Raw genomic sequence first — 10867 nt, forward strand, 5'->3', positions numbered from 1 at the left:
ATTTACTCTATCAATGCATTTTTCTGTAGCTATTGAGCTTTTATATGGTTTTTCTCTTGTTTTCTGTTAATGTGGTGAATTACATTATTTTAGAATATTAAATCATTTACCTTGCATTCCTGGGATGAACATATTTGGTTATTGCATTTTTTAATCTCTTTATTCAATTTGCTGACTTTTTTACTTAGAATTTTTGCATCCATATGCAGAAAGGATTTTGGTTTTGTATCAGATTTATGTTATCCTCATAAAACAAGTAGGTAGTTTTTCCTTTTTGTCTAAACTCTTATAGGGGGTTGAGAAAGATTATCATTATTTCTTCTTAAATATCTGGCACAATTTATCTGGAAAGGCACCTGGGCCTGGATTATCTTTATGAAATTTTAACTATAAATTCCATTTCTTTAATATGTATCAGAGCATTAGCATTTTACTTTTTTGTATCTGCTTTGCTAAATTGTATTTCTCAAAGAATTTGTCCACATTGTCAAATTTATTGGCATAAAGTTGTTCATTGTGTTCTCTTAGTATCTGTAGGAAGTATAGTAAATCACATTTTGAAACGCCTGATATTGGTCATTTGTATTCTCTCTTTCTTTTATTGACTTTTATAAAGATTTTATTTTTAAGTAATCTCTGCACCCAACGTGAGGCCCAAACATACAACTCCAAGATCAAAAGTAACATGCTCCAAGTAACCTAACTGAGCCAGCCAGGTGCCCCAATTTTTGCTTCATATATGTTGAAGCTATGTTATTATGTCCATATAAACAGGATTGTTGGTTTTATGAAATGTTTTTTCTTATCTCTAGTAACACTTCTTGCCTGAAAGTACATTTTGTATCATAAATAGTCACATCAGCTTTCTTTTGATTAGTCATGCTATGTCTTTTTTCCATCCTTATGCTTTCGAGTTATCTGTGCCTTATGTTTAAATGTGTTTCTAATGAACAGAATACAGTTTTTTCTGAAAGTGGACATCTACCTACTTTTAATGAGGCTGTTGATACAATGGAGTGTTAAGTCTACCATCTTCAGTTTGTTTTCTATTGGTTTCATTTTTTTTTTTTTTAAGATTTTATTTATTTATTCATGAGAGACACACACAGAGAGAGAGGCAGAGATACAGGCAGAGGGCAAAGCAGGCTCCATGCAGGGAGCCTGAGGTGGGACTCAATCCCGGGTCTCCAGGATCACGCCCTGGACTGAAGGCGGCGCTAAACCGCTGAGCCACCTGGGCTGCCCTTTTAGAACATTTCCATTTTGGGACCCCTGGATGGCTCAGCGGTTTAGCGCCTGCCTTTGGCCCAGGGCGCGATCCTGGGGTCTGAGGATTGAGTCCCACGTCGGGCTCCCTGCATGGAGCCTGCTTCTCCTTCCTCCTGTGTCTTTGCCTCTCTCTCTAAGTCTATCATAAATCAATCAATCAATCTTTTTTTTTTTTTTAAAGAACATTTCCATTTGATTTTATCTACTTTTAATTTTTGTTGCTTACTATCATTTTTAGTAGTTACTAAGTGATATGTCTTTTTTATTTAAATTTTTTAATTGGACTTTTTGGGAGAGAGAAAGAGTGAGCATGTTCATGAGCAGGGGTGGTGGCAGAGGGAGAGAGAGAATATTAAACAGGTTCCACACTGGGCATGGAGCCCAATGAAGGACTTGACGTCATGACCCAGAGATCGTGATGTGAGCCAAAATCAAGAGTTGGATGCTTAACCAAATGAGCCACCCACGTACCCGTTATTTAATTTTTTTAATGTTTCACCAAATGATATATTTAAAATATTAAGTTCTTATATTTAAGAATATAGTATATGTATTTACTCAGATTGTTAAGCTTGTAATGAGTTGAATAATGCCCCCCCCCCAAAATTCATGTCTATTCAAACCCCCAAAATGTAACCTTATTTGGAAATAGGGTCTTTGCAGACGTAATTAAGGTAAAGATTAAGATGAGATCATATCGGGGCACCTGAGTGGCTCAGATGGTTAAGTATCTGCCTTTGGCACAGATCATGATCCCAGGGTCCTGGAATCTAGCCCCATGACAAGCTCCCTGCTCAATGAGGAGTCTGCTTCTCTTTCCCTCTGCCCCTCCCCCTGCTTGTGTTCTCTGTCTGTCAAATAAATAAATAAAACCTTTCTTTAAAAACGTTTTACTTTATTAAGATAAAGATTGCAAAATTCTTTTTTTTATTATTTTTTTATTTTTATTTTTTTTGCAAAATTCTTAATAAATCTATTCCTAAGTTATTGGATTCCATACATATTTATATTAACATTTCTTATTTTATATTATTTATAAAATTTTTAAATTTTATGTTTTAAAATATTTATATATTTTTATATAAAAAATTTTTAAATATTTTATTTATTTATTTGAGAGACAACAGTGAAGCACAAGTGGGCAGAGGAGCAGAGGGAGAGGGAGAAGCAGACTCCCTGCTAAGCAGGGAACCCAATGGAGGGGTTGATCCCAGGACCCTGGAATCATGACCTGAGCCCAAGGCAGACACTTGACTGACTGAGCCACTCAGGCACCACTTTTTTTTTTTTTTTAAGTAATCTCTACATCCAAGTTAGGGCTCAGACTCACAACTCTGACATCAAGAATCACATGCTCCCTGTTGGTGGAAATGCAAACTGGTACAACCACTCTGGAGAAGAGTTTGGAGATTCCTCAAAAAGTTAAAAATAGGGATGCCTGGGTGGTTCAGTGGTTGAGCATCTGCCTTCAGCTCAGGGCGTGATCCCGTGGTCCTGGAATCAAGTCCCACATCGGGCTCCCTGCATGGAACCTGCTTCTCCCTCTGTCTCTGCCTCTCTCTGTGTCTCTCATGAATAAATAAATAAAATTGTTTTAAAAGTTAAAAATAGAACTATTCTATGATCCAGCAATTGCACTACTAGGTATTTACCCAAAGGATTTGAAAAATACAGATTCAAAGGGATACATGCACCCTTATGTTTAAAGTAGCATTATCACTAATAGACAAACTATGGAGAGAGCCCAAATGTTCATCAACTGATGAGTGAATCAAGAAGTTGTAGTGTATATATACACAATTAATATTATTCAGCCATTCAAAAAGAAAGAAATCTTACCATTTGCAACAGCATGGATGGAACTAGAGTGTGTTGTGCTAACTGTAATAAGTCAGAGAAAGAATACCATATGATCTCACTCATATGTGGAATTTAAGAAAAAGAAAAAACAGATGAACATATGGGAAAGAGGAAAAGAAAAAAAGGAGAGAGGGAAACAAGCCATAAATGACTCTTTTTTTTTTTTAAGATTTTATTTTATTTATTCATGAGAGACAGAGAGAGAGAGACAGGCAGAGAGAGAAGCAGGCTCCATGCAGGGAGCCAGACGTGGGACTGGATCCCATCCCAGGACTCCAGCATCACGCCCTGGGTGGAAGGCAGGCACCAAACGGATGAGCCACCCAGGGATCTCCCGCCCTAAGTGACTCTTTTTTTTTTTTAATTTTTATTTATTTATGATAGGCATACAGTGAGAGAGAGAGAGAGGCAGAGACACAGGCAGAGGGAGAAGCAGGCTCCATGCACCGGGAGCCCGACGTGGGATTCGATCCCGGGTCTCCAGGATCGCGCCCTGCGCCAAAGGCAGGCGCCAAACCGCTGCGCCACCCAGGGATCCCCCCAAGTGACTCTTTTTTTTTTTTTTTTCCCCTAAGTGACTCTTAATGATAGAGAACAAACTGAAAGTTGATGGAGGGAGGTGGGTGGGGGAGGGGCAAGATGAGTGGTGGGTATTAAGGAGGGCACTTGTGATGAGCACTGGGTGTTATATATAAGTGATGAATCAATGAATTCTACTCCAGAAACCAATATTGCACTATATATTGGCTAACAAAATTTAAATTTAAAAAAAAAATCAATTAAAAAAAAAAAGAGTCACATGCTCTACCGACTGAGTGAGCCCAGGCACCTCTATATTAAAAACTTTTAAAATCTTCTATCTGATTAATACTGGGAATCTAGAAAAGCTGTTATCTTTTATCTGGCCTCTTTATTGAACTCTTATATTTGTTGTAACTATATTTTTATTATTCCCGTGGATTTTCCAATTTAATAAATTATCTGCAAAAAATGTTAAGTGCCTCTTCTTTATTTATTTATTTTTATTTATTTATTTTTAAGATATTTATTCATGAGAGACACAGAGAGAGAGGCAGAGATAGGCAGAGAGAGAAGTAGATTTCCTGTGGGGAGCCTGATATGGGACTAGATCCTGGAACTCCGGGGTCACGCCATGAGCCAAAGGCTGATGCCCAACCACTGAACCATCCAGCATCCCGGATTTTTTTCTTCTTAAATCAACTTTAGTTATTTGTTTTCCTAGAAAATGTTTATTTTACCTAAAATATTAACTTTCATTTACTCTATCTATATGGGTCATTAAATCTATATTGAGGACAATTTCCTTTTGTAATCTGCATCTTGGGGGATCCCTGGGTGGCTCAGCGGTTTAGCACCTGCCTTGAGTCCAGGTGTGATCCTGGGGTCCTGGGATCAAGTCCCATGTCAGGCTCCCTGCGTGGAGCCTGCTTCTCCCTCTGCCTCTCTCTCCCTCTCTCTCACTCATGAATAAATAAATAAAATAAAATGTAATCTGGGTCTTTAAATCAATGCATTTTTTAACCAATGCATTTTATAATGATACTTTTTATTATTTATTTATTTATTCATTCATTCATTCATTCATCTATTCATTTATTTATAAAGATTTATTTATTTTGGTGGGGAGGAGAAGGAGAGGAAGAGAGAAACTCAAGCAGACTCCTTGGTGAGTACAGAGCCCCAGGTGGGGCTCCACCCCAGGCTCAATCTCATGACATGAGATCACTATTCCCAGCCAGAAACAAGAGTTGGATGCTTTAACTGACTATGCCACTCAGGCCCCCCTACACTGAGATTTTATTAAAAGTAATCTCACTGTTTTGGGATGCCTGGGTGGCTCAGTTAAGCATCTGCCTTTGGCACAGGTTGAGGTCCCAGGGTCCTGAAATCAAGTCCTTCATTGGGCTCCTTGCTCCACAGGAAGCCTGCTTTTCCCTCTGCTTCCCTTGCTCTGTCTTTCATGAATAAAGGAAATAAAATCTTTTTTAAAAAATAAAAGTAATCTCAGTCTCCTAAATTAATTGAAGTCTATAGACCTTAAAAAAACATTGACTGGGAATCCCTGGGTGGCTCAGGAGTTTAGCACCTGCTTTGGGCCTAGGGTGTGATCCTGGAGTCTCGGGATCGAGTCCCACGTCAGGCTCCCTGCATGGAGCCTGCTTCTCCCTCTGCCTGTGTCTCTGCCCCTCTCTGTGTGTATCTCTCATGAATAAATAAATAAATATTTATTTTTAAAAAAGACCATTGACTAAGTAAACTTGATTATAAAGCAGCAATCTTGATTTAGGTCAAGACTTATGCTGAAATAAAGCTGTGCTGTTGACTTTTTATCTATCTATCTATCTATCTATCTATCTATCTATCTATCTATCCATCCATCTATTGTGGTTTCTTGGGTGTGGGTAGCCCGGATCTGAATGTCTGGATGACCAATAGAGAGGGTTTGGTGACTGTCTCCCCAGGGCAATCTGAGGCAACAGGACCCAGAGCTCCCAGGGCATTTCAACTGTGAAAGAACAATTTCTGCTGAACTGAAAGAGGACAGACTCATTTTCGTCAGGAATTTCTTCTCAAATAGTGCCCAACTTCTTTCTCTCTGATGGACTCCAAATCTTGAATGAAATGGGAGAGAAACAGAGACTTTTAAGTGCTCTCTAGCTAAGGATCCTCCTCTTTGTTTTCCAATATAACTGAGGAGAATAGGAAGTAGCATTAAAGATTGTTTTTAGTTTACTCTGTCTTAAGGGTGTGTGAAGGCTCACATATTCAGAAGGGGGAAAATGTATTTTTTCTCTCGTTTTGACACTAGAAAATCTGTCTTTGATCCAAGTTACAAATATCTCTCTTAATGTCTTAAAATATCTTTGTCTTCAAAAACCAGCTAGTGCTTTAACATTTTACTTATCATTTCTATTGTTACTCTGTTTTTTTTTTCTCCCTTATTAGTTTTTACTCTCATCTTTATCAATTCTGCCTATTTCCCTTAGACTTATTTTGTTGTTCTTTTTTTGGCTTCTTGAGTTGAAATCTTGGGCCACCCATTACGAATGTTTCTTGTGTAATAATGATATAATTATTCCCATGGATTTTCCTCTGAAATTTTATCCTATAGGTTTTCCTACATAGAATATTACTTTTTGTTAATGCACAAATAAAAAGACATGGTCTTGGAGATAAAAATTCAACCTCCAGATTTAGTTATGTATAAATTAATAAGTATAGGTCTCTCTGCTCTCCTTCCAGCCTTACAACCACTAGTTTCATGCCTTAGAGTTAACCACTTTGGACCATTTCTGGGTTTGATTCTTCATATGTATCTATCTAGAACTCTAAAGACTATGCTATGTCTATTATTTGGATTACCAACTGTCAGGAGCACTCTTGACTTCCTTCAATGAAAGATATGGAGTGCAGATATGCCTGAGTGGCTCAGTCAGTTAAATATCTGACTCTTGATCTTGTCTGGGGTTTTTATCTCAGGGTCATGAGTTCAAGTTTCACATTGGCCCACATGGGCCCTGCATGGGCCCCTGGATAATCCTTAAAAAAGAGGGGGCACTTGGGTGGCTCAGTCAGTTGGATGTCCAACTCTTAGTTTCAGTTCAGGTCAAGATCTCAGGGTCATGGGATCAGCTCTGTGCTGTGTGTAGAGCCTGCTTGGGATTCTTTCCCTCTCCATCTGTCCCTCCCCCACTATCATGTGTGTTCTCTCTCTCCAAATAAATTTTTTTTTAAGATTTTATTCATTTATTCATGAGAGACACAGAAGCAGAGACACAGGCAGAGGGAGGAGAAGCAGGCTCCATGCAGGAGCCCGATGTGGGACTCAATCCCAGAACTCTGGAATCACGACCTCAGCCGAAGGCAGATGCTCAACTGCTGAGCCACCCAGGCGTCCCTCAAAATAAATTAAAAAAAAAAAAAAAAAAGCCTGAGTAGCTCAGTCAGTTAAGAGACCAATATTTTTTTTTTTTTTTTTTTTTTTTTGACACCAACTCTTGATTTCAGCTCAGAATACAATCTCAGGGTCATGGGATCAAGCCCTTCTTGGGGCTCTGTGCTCAGCACTTATCCCTTTCCCTCGTTACTCCCCCATTCATGCTCTCTCTCTCTCTCTCTCACTGTCTCTCTCTCTCTCAGATAGATAGATAAATTAATTAATTTTAAAAATCTTTTTAAAAAAATTAACAAATAAATTTGAAATGTCAAAAAAAAAAAAAGATACGGTGTGTAGACCATTTAACACCCCTCAGTTCCCCACCCTTTCACATAACTTTGATCATTTTATAAATTATTGTAGAGCTTACAAAACTATATTCTTAAGCCTATTTTTTCTTTATCCATCAACTATTTAGTAAAACTTGATTCTGTATGGTTACTTTTCTCTTTATTTCATTCTGTGTCTACCTCCCAGTTTCCCTCTATTTTGTTTATAATCATGGAACACATTGTCGCTCTTATCTTAAACAAACTGTTATTTGTTAGATCAACTAAGATTAAAGAAAAAGTTTTTAATTTACCTTCACCTATTCCTTCCTTAATGCCCTCCTCCTCCTCCTCCTTTTTCTTCTTTACATAGACATGCATTTCTGGCATATCATTTTCCTTCCCTCTGAAGAACTTCTTTTAACATTTCTTACAAAGTAGGTCTACTGGTAGCAAATTCTCTCAAGTTTGGTTTGTCTAAGAGTAATTTTTTTTAAGTTTTATTTATTTCAGTAACCTCTACATCAACATGGAGCTCAAATTCAACACCCCAAGATCAAGAGTCACACACTCTTCAGACGGAGCTAGCCAGGTGTCTCTGTCTGGGAATATTTGTTTCTCTTTCACTTTTGAAGGATAATTTTTCAGGATACAGAATTCTAAGTTGGTGGTTTTCTCTCTTAACACTTTAAATATTTCACTCCACCCTCTTGCCTGCATGGTTTCTGAGGAGGAATCAGATGTAATTCTTATCTTTGCTCTTTATGGGTATTTTTCCCCCTCTAGCCTCTTTCAAAAATGTTTTCTTTTTTTTTTTTTTAAGATTTATTTATTTATTTATTTATTTATTTATTTATTTATTTATTTATGATAGACAGAGAGAGAGAGAGAGAGAGAGAGAGAGAAGAGAGGCAGAGACACGGGAGGAGGGAGAAGCAGGCTCCATGCCGGGAGCGGGACATGGCACTCGATCCCGGGACTCCAGGATCCCGCACTGGGCCAAAGGCAGGTGCTAAATTGCTGAGCCACCCAGGGATCCCCTCAAAAATGTTTTCTTTATCTTTGATTTTCTGCAGTTGAATATGATATCTCTATGTGTAATTTGGGGGACATTTATCCTGCTTATTATTGTTCTTTAAGCTTCCTGGATCTGTGGTTTGGTATGTTACATTAATTTCAGGAAAGTCTCTTTCTGGTATTTCCATTATGCCTATGCTATTCCTTTTGTTGACCCATAAATATTGGGTATTCTTTATCTTTTTTTCTTTTTTCTCTTTGCTTTCAATTTTGGAAGCTTTTATTGGAATATGGTCAGACTTCTTTCTTCAGTATGTCCAGTCTACTAATGTGTCCCTTGAAACCAACCAGAAACCATCAAACTCTTCATTTCTGTTACAGTGTTTTTGATCTCTAGCTTTCTTTTTTCTTTTTATTATTTTTTTAAGAATTCCCATCTCTCTTCTTACCTATCTGTTCTTGCATGCTATCTATTTTATCCTGTACAGTCCTTACCATATTAATCATAGCTATTTTAAATACTCAGCTTGATAATTCCAACATCCCTGCCAAACCTGAGAAAGGTCTTCATTTCATCTTCACAATTGATAGTATGGCTGTGTATAGAATTCTATATTCAAAATATTTTTTTCTGTAGCCATTTGAAAACATTACTCCATTGCTTGCTTGCTTTTCTGTGTTTTTTTTTGTTGTTGGTGGTGGTTTTTTGAGGGGTTTTCATGGATAATATTTTTGTTACACCGTCTGGTTTTCACTTGGAACTGGCTATCTCAATGTTCTGATACTGCTTTAACCACTTCTTGGTGTCTCAGCTAAGAATGCCTGTTTCAGTTCCATCTGGAAATCCATAGGTAATTTTGACTGCTAGGTTGCCTTGGGTACAACTGATACTCTCAGTTGCTCAGCAAGGCTGTCCTTCAACGTTTGATTTGGACTTTCACCTCTGGCATGTGCTGTTCTATAGTCCATCACAGGAGAAAGTGGTCCTTGGCCTCCTCCACTGCACCACTAGCCACTTTTCCAGCCAAAATGCCAGGCATCTCCTGTGACTACCCCACTCTACCCCATCTCTTGTGGCAGTAGGATCTCTGAAAGCATTATTTTTTGTAATAACCTGTTTCCTCAATCCTGCCCAAAAGTTTCTAGTGTGTCGGTCTATCCAGGATGTTGTGAAATTTCAGAATGTGTCTAAGTATGAACCTTTTTTTTTTTTTTAACTCATCTTATTGTGAACTTAATAAGCCCTTTCACTCTGAAGTTTTACATCTTCTATCAACTCTGGGGGATAGTCTTCTATTATTTATGACTTTTCCTTTGTTCTCTATTTCTGGAACTCCTATTAGACAGATATTGGTTCTTTTGATTACTCTATCTTCACAATTTTTCCCTTGTGTTACCTGTTTAGTCTTTTTGCTCCATGTTTCTTGACTTTTTCTTGCATTCTTTTGATTTACTTTTTACTTTAGTGATTGTATTTTTAATCTCCATGAACTCTTCATTCTTTTTCAATTGCTCTTTTTTCATAGTAGTTTCTTCTGGTTTAAATGGATACAATATCCATAACAGTATAATGCTAAGTGAAATAAGTCAGAGAAAGACAATACTGTATGATTTCACTCATATGTGGAATTTAAGAAACAAAACAAATGAACAAAATAAAACAAGAGACAAATAAAAAACAGACTCTTGAATACAGAGAACAAATTTGTGGTTGCTGGAGTGGAGGTGGGTGGGGTGATAGATGAAATAGGTGAAGGGTAGGTACATTTATCAAGAGTACATTTATCGTGATGGGCACTGAGAAATATATAGAATTGTTGGATCATTATATTGTATACCTGAAACTAATACAGATTTTTTTTTTTATTCATGAGAGACAGAGAGAGAGGGAGAGAGAGAGACGCAGAGACACAGGCAAAGGGAGAAGCAGGCTTCATGCAGGGAACCCGATGTGGGACTCCATGCTGGGACTCCAGGATCAGGCCCTGGGCCGAAGGCAGTGCTAAACCACTGAGCCACCTGGGCTGCCCTACCTGAAACTAATATAACACAATATGTTAATTATAGTCAAATTAAAATGAATGAATGAATGAATGAATGAATGAATGCAATGTCTTCCTTTTGGGGACACTGATTGGAATTCCTGATAGTTTATTATGTTTTATGAATTATCTATATTTCCACCATCTGGGTCAAGTCTTTTGATGTTTATTTTTACTATTCTCAGTTGAGCTACAGAGTTTTCCAACCATCCATGATCTTTTACTTATCTCTTTGTGACTTGAGGACAAGTTTAATTGATATAGGTGGCTTGAGATGGATTTTTTTTCTGTGTCTTGCCCCTGAATTAGTGCTAGGTTTCATGTTTGTGAGAAGGAATTTTTTTTTAAGATTATTTATTTATTTATTTATTTGACACAGAGAGAGAAAGCACATAAGCAGGGGGAGCAGCAGAGGGAGAGGAGAAGCAGGCTCCCCACCGAGCAGGGAGCCC

The sequence above is a fragment of the Canis lupus genome, chromosome 9 (genome assembly GCF_048164855.1).
Source record: "Canis lupus baileyi chromosome 9, mCanLup2.hap1, whole genome shotgun sequence".
NCBI lineage: Eukaryota > Metazoa > Chordata > Mammalia > Carnivora > Canidae > Canis > Canis lupus.